This window comes from Triticum aestivum, chromosome 6D (assembly GCF_018294505.1).
Source record: "Triticum aestivum cultivar Chinese Spring chromosome 6D, IWGSC CS RefSeq v2.1, whole genome shotgun sequence".
In the NCBI taxonomy this organism is placed as follows: Eukaryota; Viridiplantae; Streptophyta; class Magnoliopsida; order Poales; family Poaceae; genus Triticum; species Triticum aestivum.
Window position 1 is genome coordinate 485,095,003 of NC_057811.1, and position 15,861 is coordinate 485,110,863.

The 15,861-nt window shown below is 48.5% G+C and overlaps 1 pseudogene; it reads left to right on the forward strand.

Moving 5' to 3' along the window:
• The first annotated feature begins 14,525 nt into the window (after positions 1-14,525).
• Positions 14,526-15,730, forward strand: LOC123142786 (uncharacterized; annotated as a pseudogene).
• Positions 15,731-15,861: the final 131 nt, after the last annotated feature.

Genomic DNA, 15,861 nt, shown 5'->3' on the forward strand with positions numbered 1-15,861 from the left:
TTGTAAAAAAAGGACTGCCAGCTAGCAAGATCCCAACCGTCCGTTAGCTATCAAGATCCAATCTCTGTACTGTACGTACGTACTTGGTATTTGACCAATTCCGGCTAATATACGGCCGGCGTACATTGGAGTACGTACATATTGAGTTGTATACACGTAGTGCAACTCTCATCGAGCCCATGTCCAGCTTATGTGAATTTGGTAGGGACGATGCGAACCAACCTGTGGTTGGATGGTTAGATGGACTGTGGTATCCCCAACCCATCAGGGTTTAAATCGTGGTGCTTGCATTTATTCCTGGATTTATTTCAGAATTTCCGGCGATGCGCATTCAGTGGGTGGAGACGTTCCCATCGACGACGAGATGCCTATGGTGACTTCGTAAATTTCAAGATGATATGCCAGCTCAGTCTTTCGGAGGTGCTCATAGGTGAGGGTGTGCGTGTGTGCGTTTATAGGGGTGAATGTATGCGCGTGTATATGAGCGCTTGCGTCTGTACTGTTAAATTTTTTTTTGATAGGGACGTATACTTAATGTTTCACGTATATCTAATTTGCAGATTAGCATTATTCAGCTTGGAAGTCTAGATGTTTTAGATGCTTCCAAAATATAAAACTATATCATAGCATATCTTTTTTCCCCCCGGAATATCACAACTAATCTGAATACATTAACCTGGGAAATGAAACAATGACATGATTGCGTTTGGATGTCTGAATGTATTGGATGATGCTAGCCAGAATGTTGGGTCCCAACTTTTGTTTCAGATAGGCAAATCATTCATTCTACTAAAGAACACCAGAACCAGCTGAACATGATAAAATCCCTGCACCACAAACACACCAAACATACTACTAACACACTCTGCATAGCTTCGTTCTTCGTTGCAGTCCTGCTGCTCGGCGCACGGGTGGCAGCCTCGGCGGCGGCGATCGACCCCGTGGCGTAGACCAACGCATGGCTGATCCTGGCGTGGGTGAGCACGGTGGCCGGCAATCTGTCGCTGCTGGGGTTGGCGGCGAATCTCATCGTCTGCGACCAGGCGCGCCGGTCCCAGCAGTTTGGCTACACCCTCTCCTTCTTCAGCCACCTCCAGTTCGGCTTCCCGGCGATGCTCATCGTCACCGGCATCGGCCTGTTGCTCATCAAGAGCAACTGAACAGAGAGCTTATGATTATCAACACGACCGAACAAGAAGATATGATTCATATGGATATATATATAGGCATGTACATTTTTAAAATTGTGAATGTTCGGGCCGTCATTTGTGGCCTGTGGGGTAAGTCTTGTACCATAAAGAAGCTGGGAGGCCCCCGAGCACGGATGATGCAATTCATGGTGGTGCTCGGAGGCGTTTTGGGTTGTACATTTTATATATATTGAAAAAGAGGAGGAGGAAGAAGATGTACATGAGAAGAAGATATCTCAATCAAGTAAAATGAGGTGTATATTTGTTCAGTATTCGCGAAGAATTGGATGGTACACATTGCAATCTGTTGACCGTATCGACCAAGTGGGAAAAGATCATGCATGCATCCAGCTTGACATGTGGCCCCTCTCTCCACATGCTATCCTCGAAGGCACAATGCATTCCATGTGCAACCTTGGTCCATCTTCACTAGTCCTGGCCATGGGTAGCCCTACCCAAACAGCCCAACCTGACCCGGCCCGGTCTTGCCCACTGGCCGGGTCCAGGCCCGCCATATTTGCTATTTTACGAAGAGGCCTGGCGGGCTTTCATGGTGGCGGGCCGGGCTCAGGCCTGAGTTTTCTGCCTCGGGCTTGGTCAGGCCCGACCCGGCGCGTCAGATGGCCAGGTATAATCTTCACCATGCTTGTTTTTCCTTACAGAGAGTCGGGCCATATCACCAACCTTAAAAAAAATTAGAAAAGGAGGATTGCCCCCTGCAGACCATGATGATGGTATGGTAGTCTAGTCGCGGGGTCAGTGTCGATGTAGCATGGGCCGTAAGGGAATGCGACATAGACGCCATGAGCATGCTCTGCAATTGTGCTTCGTATTGCTGGATCAAGCTTTGGTGTCCAAACTATGATGGTTTAAGCTATTTTGGTGTATGATATTATGTGCTAGTAGATGTCAGTGTTTTTATTCCAGTTTCTCTGTTTTCAGTTTAATGTGGTCGAGGTCTGCTGGTCACTTCTCTGTGTGGCCTCGTAGGTGAACTGTAATAATGGAGAGAGTGCTGGTTCGTTGGTTTTGGTTTGTTTAGGCAGTTTAGTTGAGTTTGCGAGATGCTGCCGAGATCGGAACTCGATGAACACATGCTGCTGTTTTGTCTTATCAGTTTTCAGAAATGAAAACTTACACAAAAGCACATGCATGCATCCTGCAATGAGTTTATATACAGCCAACAATGTTATATATGCCTGTACCACAGCATGTACACATACTTTCGTTCTCTCGTTTGCATGTTGCATTATCTTATCTAACGCAGCGAGGACTAAATATATAAGTTCTTAGATCCTCTCTCAAGTTTGCATAGATCATCCATCTGCTTTCATATGCATCCAGCTGATAAACGGGCTGGTAATTAAAAGAAACAAAAATTCATTATATCTCTCTGATCCATCAACCGTCCTCGATCCGACACGTAGCTCATCATCCATAGCAAAGTCGCAACGTATTCGAGGATACGTACTACATAGGCTCTACCTTCATCACGCTTCTTCTTCCCTTCCAAGGAGTTACACACTATGGGCCAGATCATGATCAATAACGATTGTAATAATACCTTCTATTATAGGGTAGTTTAGTTGCCGGAAGCGCATCCACATAGCATGGGCGATAAGGGAACGCGGCGTGGGCGCCAGAAGGGCCAACACCACGCACGAGATGCCATCCTAAATGTTGTATCCTTGATGTCTTGAAATGGTATGCCACGATGTGGCCGAAGATCGCATTGCGTAGGAGCACCACATCCTTGTGTGGATGTATTCCCAAAACCCTGTAGTTTTGCCAAGACTCCTCGTCCTTGAAGTGGACGACACTTTCATCGAGGTCGATGAAGTTGTCCTCGTCTGAGTCCCAGTAGTACTTAGAGCCATCTTCACCATTGGATTCGTCTTCTTCGTCGATGTCGGTGGGAGAGTCTTCCGAGTCGTACTCAGAGCCCTCTTCGCTTTTGATTTCACCATCTTCATCTTCATGTGCATCTCCTCTATGATTCTGACCATCGTCATCATCATTGTCGGTTGTGTCATCGGAGTCATCCTCCTCATGGATGCATTCTTCTTCATCGTCGTCACCGTCGCCATCAACATCATATGATTTCCTTCATGTCGGGAGGTTCGTACAAGCTGACTAATGCATTCTTTTCGACCACCTCCCACAACACTCTAGGCTGCCACTGCTCTCGTATTTTAACTTCATACAGACTAAGGTCTGCCTCATGTGCTAGCATCCAGCGCACCTGGCCATCGACTAATTCCGTCAATGTCCATACCTGTAGGTTGTATTTGTCAAGCGCCACATAGTGAACCCCACTCTCGTAGTTCGCTACCACGGCCCTGTCGAGCAGCTTGGAATACCCTAGATATTGGTTTTCATCATAAGCTTTCCCCGGAAGTTGAGCCATGTCATACGTCCCATCCGAAATGTGCAGGATCATGATGATGTTGTTCTGACAATGTACATAGAGCGACGACCCTCGCCAGTACTCAGCCGACTTCCACATACCCACACTCGTATATCGCGGAGCAGTCACCATGTCACAGAGATGCCCAGCGGTGCAAGGCCCCGGCACAAACTCCTGGCTAGCCCATTGGCTGGTCTGTGAAGAGAACACCAATACAGAAATCACCTTATCCTCTGGCTCCTCAGCCCCTAGTGTAGTAATTCTTGGGTATTTTCTGATGGGAGCTTGAGAACCTGATAGTGCGGCGACACGGCCGGGTCGAAAGCAAGGAACATACACTTGTCCTTTGACAACCGCAACCCCTTCTTCGGGAGGGGAGCACATCGTACGGTCGCGGGGTTGCAGATACTACTAGAAAACAGGGCTTTGGTTCGGCCAGAAAAGAGCATTAATCCCAGTTGCATTACGAACCGGGACTAATATGAGCATTAGTCCCGGTTCGAGCCGCTAGGGCACCGTACAGGCATTAGTCCCGGTTCAAATGGGACCTTTAGTCCCGGTTGGTGCCACGAACCGGGACTAAAGGGTTTGATGCCCATTAGTACCGGTTCGTGGCACCAACCGGTACTAAAGGTTAGGCCTTTAGTCCCGGTTCGAGCCACCAACCGGTACTAATGGGGTTTGAGGCATTAGTACCGGTTCATGGCACGAACCGGTACTAAAGGTCCCATTTTAAAACTCTACCCCCCTGTGGATCGCCTTTTTAATTTTGTAAAAAGCAAAAGAAAATGATAAAAACTTTAAAAATTAAAATCCTTCCAGATGTTGTTATGTTACTACATGTACTAGTTAGGAAAATTTAAAAACTTAAATTTGGACATGTTTTGCAAAAAGTGTAGGGAAAATGTAAAACGGCTATAACTTTTGCATACGATGTCAGAAAAAACGTATAATATATCAAAATGTTCAGCACGAAAATCCGCATCCGATTTTGACGGCCTATGGCCTGTTTGCAAATTTTTAGAATCTTCAAATTCTAAAAGGAAAAAAAGTTATGCTCAAATTTCTGTTTTTTTTGAATTTTTGTTAAATCTGGTCAAACTACTTATTCAAGAAGTATTAGTGTTACTAAATAATTATTCAAGAATATTAGTGTTACCAAATAATTATTTCAGTTTTTTGAATTTTGGTCAAATCTGGTCAAACTGTGCTCAAACTAATTATTCAAGAAATATTAGTGTTACTAAATAATTATTTCAGTTTTTTGAATTTTGGTCAAATCTGGTCAAACTGTGGTCAAACTACTTATTCAAAAAATATTAGTGTTACTAAATAATTATTGTTTTTTAGAACAATAGTTTCAAACTCAAACAGTGAAATGTGTGACTTCATGCTCAAGCTAAATTCCTGAGGGTTAATAGGATTGACATCTTACTATTGTCAGGAAAACAACAAGTGCAGACTTGGAAACGAGGGAGAATAGAATCCGGAAGTTAAGCGTGCTTAGGCTGGAGTAGTGAGAGGATGGGTGACCGTCCGGGGAGTTAGATGATTTGGAATGATGAGGGGTGATTAGAGATTAGAGGTTAAATTGAGCAGTGATGAGGGGTAATTAAAGATTAGAGGTTACCAACCGGGACTAAAGGTGGACCTCCAGACAGCGGCCACGTGAAGGGCCTTTAGTCCCGGTTCGTGTAAGACCCGGGACTAAAGGGAAGGCTTTAGTAACGACCCTTTAGTCCTGGTTTCAGAACCGGGACTAAAGGCCATTTTTTTACTAGTGAGACATAATATGAACCATAATATGATGAATAATCATTGTTGTGGAGGAGGAGGAGGCCATTGCAGTGATGGATCACAGAGGCCCAACCATGCCGAAAAACAGGATGGCGAAAGACAGGCCCGTCATGAGCTCCATGTAGCCGAGCCGAGCGCGCCGGCAACGACGGGGCGAAGAACGAGCATTTATCGTCGCAGTTATAATTCTTGGTGAAGATGCCAGGGAAGGAGGCTGGAAAGATGTATCGAAAGAGGAGCTTGTGACCGTCGACGATTGTGCGCCACGCGCGGCAGACCCGCCGGGACTCCGCGAGCGGGCGGCAGGGGAGCTGGCGGAGGATGTAGAGGAGCACGTCGTAGGGGAAGCAGATGCCGTTGCCGTCGCTGTTGGTCACGTCCATATCGGCGGTGCAGATCGATCAAGTTGGGGAAGGCGCCGTTGGATGGACCGATGGAGAGCGACGAAGAGGAGTACCACAGGATCGGTGGCCATCGATCGGATCGACTTTGTATATAAATTAGTACTACCTGCCGGCTATATAGGTAGATCAAGTCCGTCCGTTTCGTAGTCGAGTATGACTGGCGTCGATCGACTCCGAGCCAGCGTCATGTACGTAGGCGGCTACAGGCAAGTTTTGGTGTTTGTGTCCGTGTGTGGTAGATGTGGAGCTTTCCTTCCTTCTGGCGTGTTGGCTCTCCATCACAGCACCGGACGCCGTCGGCGATGCTTCACTGCAGCGCTGGCACCGGCGCAGCGCGCCCTCCATCCATTGCACCATATACTCCTTTCGTTTGGAATTACTTGTCTCGGGAATGGATGTATCTAAACTAAAATACGTCTAGATACATTCATTTCTACGACAAGTAATTCCGAACGAAGGGAGTACATGATAATCTAAGTAGAGTTAGGATTTTTGGAGTGCAAGGGGATGGGTTGGTTATGTATGCATCGTCAGTACTTGTAGCACACTTGTAGCACTTCATGTCCTTGACCAGTATAGCTGCAGTTAGTCCGTCCTTGTACTGCTTATATCCCTAACTCCACACTTGAATGAATTAGGCTTTCACTGCCAAATAACTGAGCATTTTCTACTTGTGCAGATATACAGTAGACAGTTACATAATCTTTTCATTTCTGTGGTTTCCTCTTCTACTATTTTTTTTATGTGCGCATCATATGTCAATTGTACTCAAAGTGACGGTCTACAGTCCGCAGTCTATTACTTATGAACTTAGATCATCCAGTTCGTTGTGGGACATGGTTCTATCCTATTACACTTTCGGTTGCTGACTTTATTCAGTTCTTGGACTGGCTAGTGCTCTCCTAGTGATTATATTTTTTGCTTGGGCACATAACTTGTTCTTTTTGTTAGAAAAGGAGGAATCACCCCCGGCCTCTGCATCTGGAAGATGCATGCGGCCATATTATTTATTATTCACAAAGACCTTACAAAGAGATATAACAGTAAGCCCGAGGCCACCATCTAAACGACATATGCGCTACTCCTATCCTCTTGATGAAGGGGTGCCGAATGTCCGGACCAAATACAAAACAGACATCGCACAAAAGCCTAACATCTAACGCCGGATGCCCCATCCTAGCCACATAGGCGGGACTGGGTAACACTCCGGTCCGGCGCACTCTCAGTGAGTACCACACGCACACGCTGCAAAGGGCCGTCGCCTCTGTCTTCCCTCGATCTATTCTCAAAGCATGTACTGACGCATCGACCTTGTCAGGCCTCTCTGCCATCGACACCACCACGACGCCAGACAACTTCGACCTCCTGCGCGTGTCCATCCCCACACAACTGACGCCAAGCCTCCACTGCTCCATGCCGCCGAGAACCGCCGCCATGAATATGTAGAAATAATCACCGCTCCACCGAAGAGGCCATCAGCTGGTCCCTCGAGCCCGAGTGCCTCTCCAAGAATGCCGCCCCCAAGGGGGTAACGACACATGAATGTCGCCGTCATCCGATCAGCTGATCTAGGGTTCCCCCGGAGGTATTGGGTGCGGTTGGGAGCTTCACCACGATGATACCTTCATGAAGGAAACGATGATAAGGGCATCGTCATCACCGGCTCCGGCCAACGACCGAAGAACAAGTTTTCACCCGGATCCGTTCCAAGAAATCCACCCGACAACCTGTGCACTGTCTTGACCGCCTTCAAAGCCCCAGATCTAGCCGCCTAGATCCGGCGACCAACCGCAACAACAATGCCACCGTAGGAGCCCTGGCGCACCGGCCACTGCGTGAGTGCGCCACCACTGGAGCCTGGGAGGAGGGCTCTCACCCCACCTCGCCAAACCGCGAGAGCCGCTGAGATGATCCCGCACACTCATCACCGTCTCTGATCTGAACAATCCGCGGCAAAACCATGAGATCGGCGATGCAGATCCGCCTTGGATAGGCACAGCACCACGCCATGCAGCCACGGGAAGCCTGAGCTTCACCTGCCGCCACCTTCTAGGGCCGCCGCCCCGGGATCCAGCCACCGCGACCAAGGCCGCCATGACCCCGCGAGCCAATGAACGACCGGCGCCACGAGATCTTCCTCGGAGCCTAGCAGCTCCGCCGCCCTCGCCCAGCACCACGCCGCTGATACGTCTCCAACGTATCTATAATTTTTTATTGTTCCATGCTATTATATATTCTGTTTTGGATGTTTAATGAGCTTTATTATACACTTTTATATTATTTTTGGGACTAACCTACTAACCCAAGGCCCAGTGCAAATTGCTGTTTTTTTGTCTATTTCAGTGTTTCACAGAAAAAGAATATCAAACGGAGTCTAAACGGAATGAAACCTTCGGGAGCGTGATTTTTGAAACAAACGTGATCCAGAGGACTTGGAGTGGACGTCAAGAAACACACGAGGAAGCCACGAGGCAGGGAGGCGCGCCTGCCCCCCTGGGTGCGCTCTCCCCCCTCGTGGCTCCCCTGACCGACTTCCTTCGTCTATATATACTCTTATACCCCAAAAACATCGAGGAGCACCACGAAACCCTATTTTCACCGCCGCAACTCTCTGTGCCGTGAGATCCCATCTTGGCGCCTTTTCCGGCGCTCCGGCGGAGGGGGCATCGATCACGGAGGGCTTCTACATCAACACCATAGCCTCTCCGTTGATGTGTGAGTAGTTTACCTCAGACCTTCGGGTCCATAGTTATTAGCTAGATGGCTTCTTCTCTCTCTTTGGATCTCAATACAAAGTTCTCCTCGATCTTCTTGGAGATCTATTCGATGTAACTCTTTTTGCGATGTGTTTGTCGAGATCCGATGAATTGTGGGTTTGTGATCAAGATTATCTATGATCAATATTTGAATCTCTCTGAATTCTTTTATGTATGATTTGATATCTTTGCAAGTCTCTTCGAATTATCAGTTTGGTTTGGCCTACTAGATTGATCTTTCTTGTAATGAGAGAAGTGCTTAGCTTTGGGTTCAATCATGCGGTGCTCGATCCCAGTGACAGAAGGGGAAACGACACATATTGTATTGTTGCCATCAAGGATAAAAAGATGGGGTTTATATCATATTACTTGAGTTTATCCCTCTACATCATGTCATCTTGCCTAATGCGTTACTCTGTTCTTATGAACTTAATACTCTAGATTCATGCTGGATAGCGGTCGATGTGTGGAGTAATAGTAGTAGATGCAGAATTGTTTCGGTCTACTTGTCGCGGACGTGATGCCTATATACATGCCTAGATATTCTCATAACATGCTCAATTCTATCAATTGCTCGACAGTAATTTGTTCACCTACCGTAATACTTATGCTATCTTGAGAGAAGCCAGTAATGAAACCTATGGCCCCCGGGTCTATTTTCCATCATATTAATCTCCCATTATTTCTATCACCGTTTATTTGCTATCTTTACTTTCAGTCTTTATCATAAAAATACCAAAAATATTATCTTATCATCTCTATCAGATCTCACTTTTGCAAGTGACCGTGAAGGGATTGACAACCCCTTTATCGCGTTGGTTGCAAGGTTCTTATTTGCTTGTGTAGGTACGAGGGAATTGAGCGTGGTCTCCTACTGGATTGATACCTTGGTTCTCAAAAACTGAGGGAAATACTTACGCTACTTTGCTGCATCACCCTTTCCTCTTCAAGAAAAAACCAACGCAGTGCTCAAGAGGTAGCAGCCGCCGCCTTGTGCCATTGCCTAGACGCGCCGCCGCGGCGCAGATCGGGGGAGAGCGCCCCGGCGCCATGGGTGACCCGCCTCACCTGATCTGGCACGGGAGGGCAGAGAGCCTCCGCCGCCGCCATCAGCCGCCTGGGGCTTCGCCTGGCGACCTCCTCTAGCGGCGGCGGAGGGGAGGGGGAGGATAGACGTGCCCGACGGCGGGGGCTAGGGTTTCCACCCGAGCCGCCCTAGCGGGAGGGCGATGCGGGGGCGAGGGAATCTGTTTATTCTATCTCGTTGCTAAGCTCTGGATGTTTGGAAAAGCGAAAAAGGAGGTGTTAAGTTGCATTTTTGTTTGTCTGATATTCTGCAAACCTACGGAGAACCAAAAATGAGCTGCAGTTCTGAACTAGTATTAGCCATCACTGACCTGATAATAATAACATGTACTCCCTCTGTAAAGAAATATAAATGATCTTATATTTCTTTACAGAGGGAGTACTTCTGTGCCCTGCCAGCAACTAACCCTCAACAAACTCAACAAACTGTATTTCCATGCTACTCCTAGTCCTGATTAACGCATGCATGCAGGGCAAGTATGATATATAAATAACCATTGCCCTCTTATCCATCGACTGAACTCGAAACCATAGCAAAGCTGTAACATATCCAAAGATACTTACGCACACTCTATCTTCATCACGCTTCATCTTCCTTTCCAAAGGTGTTACACACTACTAGCCGGATCACACCCCACTATAACAACACCATCGACGGCAGGGTATTTTAGTTGATGGAAGAGCATCCACGTAGCACGGGCGATAAGGGAATGCAGCGTGGGCGCCACCATTACGACCACGTACAAGCCGCCATCCTAAATATTGCATCCTCGAGGTCTTGAAATGGTATGCCACAATCTGGCCAAAAATTAGATTGAGCAGAAGCACCACATCCTTGTGCGGATGTAATCCCAGGATCCTGTAATAATGTTCAGGCTCATTGTCATTGAGGTGGACGGCACTTTCATCGGGGTCGATGAAGTTGTCCTCGTCTAAGTCCCAGTAGTACTCAAAGCCCACTTTGCTTTTAAGCTTGACGTCTTCATCGAGATCAGTGGGAAAGTCCTTTGAGGAAACTTTAGAGCCATCTTCTCTTACGAATTCACCATCTTCATCTTCAGGTGCATCTCCACTATCATCGTCAGCCTTGTCGTCAACATCACTGGTTCTGCCATGGAAGTCATCAACCTCATGGATGTCTTCTGCTTCATCGTCATCACTCTCTCCATCCACGTCATCTTTCATGTCGCTCTGGACATCCTCCTCATCCTCCTTGTCATATATAGTTTCCTTCATTTTACAGGGTTCGTACAAGCTAACTAATGTTTTCTTGTTTTCGACCGCCTCCCACGGCACTCTGGGGTCCCACAACCGTCGTATTTTAAGATCATAAGGACCAAGGTTGGCCTCTTGTGCTAGCATCCACCTCACATGGCCATCGGCTGATTCCGTCAGTGTCCATACGTGTAGGTGAAAATTGTTAAGCGCCACATAGTGAATCCCTCTCTCGTAGCTCGCTACAACGGACCTATCAAGCAGATCAGAGTACCCTAGATCTTGGTTTTCATCATCGTAAGCTTTCCCGGTAGTTGAGCCATGTCGTACACCCCAGCCGAGTTGCGCAGGATCATGATGATATTGTTCCAACAATGTACATAGAGAGACCCCCGCCAGTACTCAGCTGACTTCCATATTCGCACACTCTTAGGGTGTGGCGCGGTCACCACATCATAGAGATGCCCAGGGGCGCAATGCCCTGGTACAAACTCCCGTCTCGCCCATTGATTGGTCTGCGAAGAAAACACCAGCACCGGAATCAACTTATCCTCTGGCTGCATAGCAAGCTTGGCATATTCTAGGGTATTTCCTGATGGGAGGCTGAATACCTCGTGGTGCGGCGACACGGCCGGATCAAAGGCGAGGAACATGATGATCTTATCCAACAGCCACAACCCTTCGTCCTCCGGTATGGGCAGGCTAGCACATCGTATCGTCGCTGGGTTGCAGATATAATATGAACCACTAGCAAGGAGAATGAGGCCGTTGCAGTGATGGATCACGGAGGCCAACCGTACCGGAAAAGAGGAAGCCGGAAGACAGGGCCGTCGTGAGCTCCACGTAGCTGTCCCAGACGCGCCGGCACCGATGGGGCAAAGAACGAAGAGCTATCGTCGTCATCGTCCAAATCAAAGTTCCTAGTGAAGATGCCAGGGAAAGGGCCCCGAGGAAAGAAGTGTGGAAAGAGGAGCTTGTGGCCGTCGATGATTGTGCACCACGCGCGACAGACGAGTCGAGGCTGAGCGAGCGGTCGGCAGGGGAGCTGGCGGAGGATGTCGAGGAGCAAGTCGTAGGGGAGGCAGATGCCGTTGCTGTCGCCGTCGGTCCCGTCCATCGGGGACGGCCGACAGGCAGAGGCAGGCGAGGGTGCAGATCGAGCAAGTCGGGGAAGGTGCCGACCGACCGAGGGATCGACGCAGAGCAACGAAGACGCGTAGCACAAGTCTACACGATATATAGGCGGCGATCGATCGATCGGATCGGATCGAGTTGTATAATTATTTTTGGCAGGTACGAGTTGTATATAAAGCCGGCGGCTAGGTAGACCGAGTACGTCCGGCCGTCCGTAATGGAGTCGTGCGCGTGTACGTGCGTGTACGTGTATATCGAGTCCAGCATGCATGCATTCGGTGTTTGTGTGTGATACTATATGCATGTCCACCGCACGCGATCATCAATGGCTGCACCACGCCCTACACCGCCTTTTGGAGATCGGTAGGTGGAGCACTCCGATGCCGATGTATGTACAATAATAATATGATCGTATGTCTGTGTGTGTGCCTTTGTTCATAAGGCTGGGTGCATATAGGAACACTATAAAGCCATGGTCTTGTACCTTGGACAGGAACATGATAAAGCCAAGCCACTCGTTCAAAAGTATGCCCAATCAAATATGAGCTCTTTCTAGGCAATAAACAAAGATATTTAGATTTATGCAAATCATCGGCTATCCATCTGAATAGTGGAGCATCATAAACAACATTGCTACCAGTCACCTCTTGAATTCTCAGAATCTCTGCTGATTGTAGCGGAACTCTTCATAGCGCCCAGGTGATAAACAGTGTGTTCAATAAATGGGAGACAGGAAGACTTGGTAAAAGAGTCGTATATAGCCTATATGATTCTGCCTGCGTCGTATTGAAGGACACGTACGCTCTATCTTTGTCCTCTCGTTCTTCCTTCCACTCAAGAGTTGCGTGAAACAGGTTACCAACCATGAAATGATGCGCACAAACTGGAGGGTAGTTTAGTCGTCGGAAGTGCGTCGACGTAGCATGGGCGGTAAGGGAACGCAGCGTCGATGCCATAGAAATTTTGAAGCGGGTTTTTCACAAGCCGACTTCCTAAATATTGCATCCTTGAGGTGTTAAGATGATCGGTCCTGCCAAAAACCAGTCGACTGAGATTTAACCAAGTCTCAGTCGACCATGCAACATTTTATGCCATCGTTTGCAACATTTTTTCCTACCGGTTGTAACATCTGTCTTGAATGGTTGTAGCATGTCGTCCCTCATCGGTTGTAGCACGTCTTCTCAACGGTTGTAACATCTTCATTGACGGTTGTAGCATTTCAGTTAAAACGGATGTAGCATTTATTGTTGTTGCTTGCAGTGCCGTCGCAACATTTTTCGCCGCCGTTTGTAGCATCTAGCCATGCCGTTTGTAGCAAAAAAACCACGCTGACGTCATTCGACTGAGACTTCGTTAAGTCTCAGTCGACTGAGTTCTAGACACACCCTAAGATGATATGCCACGCCGCCGCCATAGGTTAAGATGATATGCCACGACGCCGCCATAGGTTCGGAAGAACACCACTTCCTTATGCGGATGTAATCCTATAATTCTGTAACTCCCATACTCCTTGTCACCGAGGTGTGCAGCATTTTCATCTAGGTCAATGAAGTTGTCCTCATCAGAGTCCCAAGAGTATTCAAAACACTTTTCACTTTTGAATTCGCTTTCTTCATCTTCATCTTCATCTTCGTGTGCATCTTCACCATGACCATCACTGTCACCATCATCTGTTGTGCCATCGAACCCATCCGCCTCATGTATGCCTTCTTCATCATCCTTACTTCCGCTATCACTATTATCAGTAGTGTCACTTTGGTCATCCCCCTCGTCATCTATGAATTCATTATAGTTACATTGTTCGAACAAGCTAATTAACGCTTTGTTGTTTTCGACCACCTCCCACGAGACTCTACGCTCCATCGACCGTTGTACTTTATAATTATAAGGACTAAGGTCAGCCACATGTGCTAGCATCCACCCAATCTGGCCAGCGGCTGATTTTGTCAATGTCCATGTATGTAGTTTGAATTTGTCGAGCGCCACATAGCGAACTCCTCCGTCGTAGCTCGCTAAGATGGACCTGTCGAGCAGCTCGGAAAGACCTAAATAATTTTTATCACCATAGGCTTTTCCCGGCAGCTGAGCCATGTCATACACCCCATTCAAGTTGCGAAGGATCATAATGATGTTGTGCCAGCAATGTACGTAGAGTGATCCTTGCCAATACTCAGCTGACTTCCATATCCGCACACAGATAGGGTGTGGCGCAAACACCATGTCAAAGAGCGGCCCAGGGGCACAACGCCCTGGCACAAACTCACGGCTTGCCCATTGATTGGTTTGTGACGAGAATACCAATATAGAAATCAATTTAGTTGGCACAAACTCACGGTCTTCTTTGGATATTTGCTCTTCTTCCAACAATTTGGGCAAGTGCGGTTCCTCCAAATATTCCATCCAGGTTTGTGCTTTGACATTTGATACTTCCTTATGCTGCTGGATCTTTTCTTGAGCGTCTTGGATCATTCCCCTTGGAAGCAGGAATACCTCATAGTGAGGTGACACGGCCGGGAAAAAACTAGCAGATTGGAAGATGGCCGCTCCCGCTCCACCCTCCTCGCTGGCCTCCCCGCCGGATGCCGCCACCCAGCCCGCCAAGCCCGCTCCCGCCACCAAACACCCTCCGGCCGCCCATGCTCCGGGCCTAGCCCTCTCCACCAACCCCCTCGACGAGCTGCTCCCAACTGTCGCTCCTCTACCTTCGCCGTTTTTTGATCTTCCCTATGTCAAGGCCGGGCAGGTCGCGCTCCGATGCTTCCTGGGCTGTGGCAATGCCATGGGAGTGGAGTTTGAAGACGACTGCTGTTACTACCTCCGCCTCGACATCACCACCCCGGCCCTCCACCTCGCCTCGCCGCTCTACATCACCTTCAGCTACTCCAACCGCCACCTCAACGCCACAGTCGTGGCTGCTCTGCTCCAGGCCGTTCTGGGTGGCTCTGCTGCCCATTTCTTCGTCGCGCAATGCTCCCCCTGATCTTCCGTTTCCACGTTGCTTCTGCGCGCGTAGCAGAGATCATCCTTGCCCAAGCCCCACTCCGCTTCCGCAACTACTCCTTCTCCTTCGCTAGAACCTTGCCACCGCACCCGCCTCCTCCTCGCTCTATGGCAACATGCATGACTCTTGCTCAGCTTCTCCAAATCCCCGACGACTTGGGTGATCACTTCGAAAGGGTCGCATGGGCACAATGCAGATCGCCGGTCTCCATTCTCACAGCCACACAGCTGCATGGATGCCGCATGTATGCGCGTGTCATCCAGTTTCCTTTTGACCTAGACGCCTCCTTGATGAGCCTCATCCTTGCCTGCCTCTTTGGCGGCATCCACCACCTCTTCAACGTGACGGATGACGGAGACTCATGTTTCTCCTTCACTGTTGCGCCACCTGACGTTGCCTCGCTCATCGCTTCCATGGGCGACTTCAGGAAGCTGGGCATGATGATCCGCTTCCCATGGCCTCTGCCTTGGGGTGCCACCTGCAGCTTGCCTCCTTGGGTGGCATTGCCATCGTCTGTTGGAACCGCATCATCCTCGCCGCTGGCGGCCGATTCTGCATTGCTGCCACCTGCGTCCACAACTCTTGATCTACCCAAGGAGCATCGACAATGGCCTGGTATTAGCTTTTTTATCGTATGCTTAATGTTAATCGCTTCTTCCAGCTTACACCACACGTGCACTACACCCAACACACACACACCTGTTCTGGGTTACTTTCTTGCCGATTACTGTTAGACCTAATGAACTATTAGTTGAGTCAGCCCTAAACCACTGTTTTTCGGTCAAACAAGATTTCCTAGCAGTCAAAGTTCATGAGCATATTTATAAATCTGGCATCTTCTCTCACTCAACCAAAATTCAAATTCTCAAGC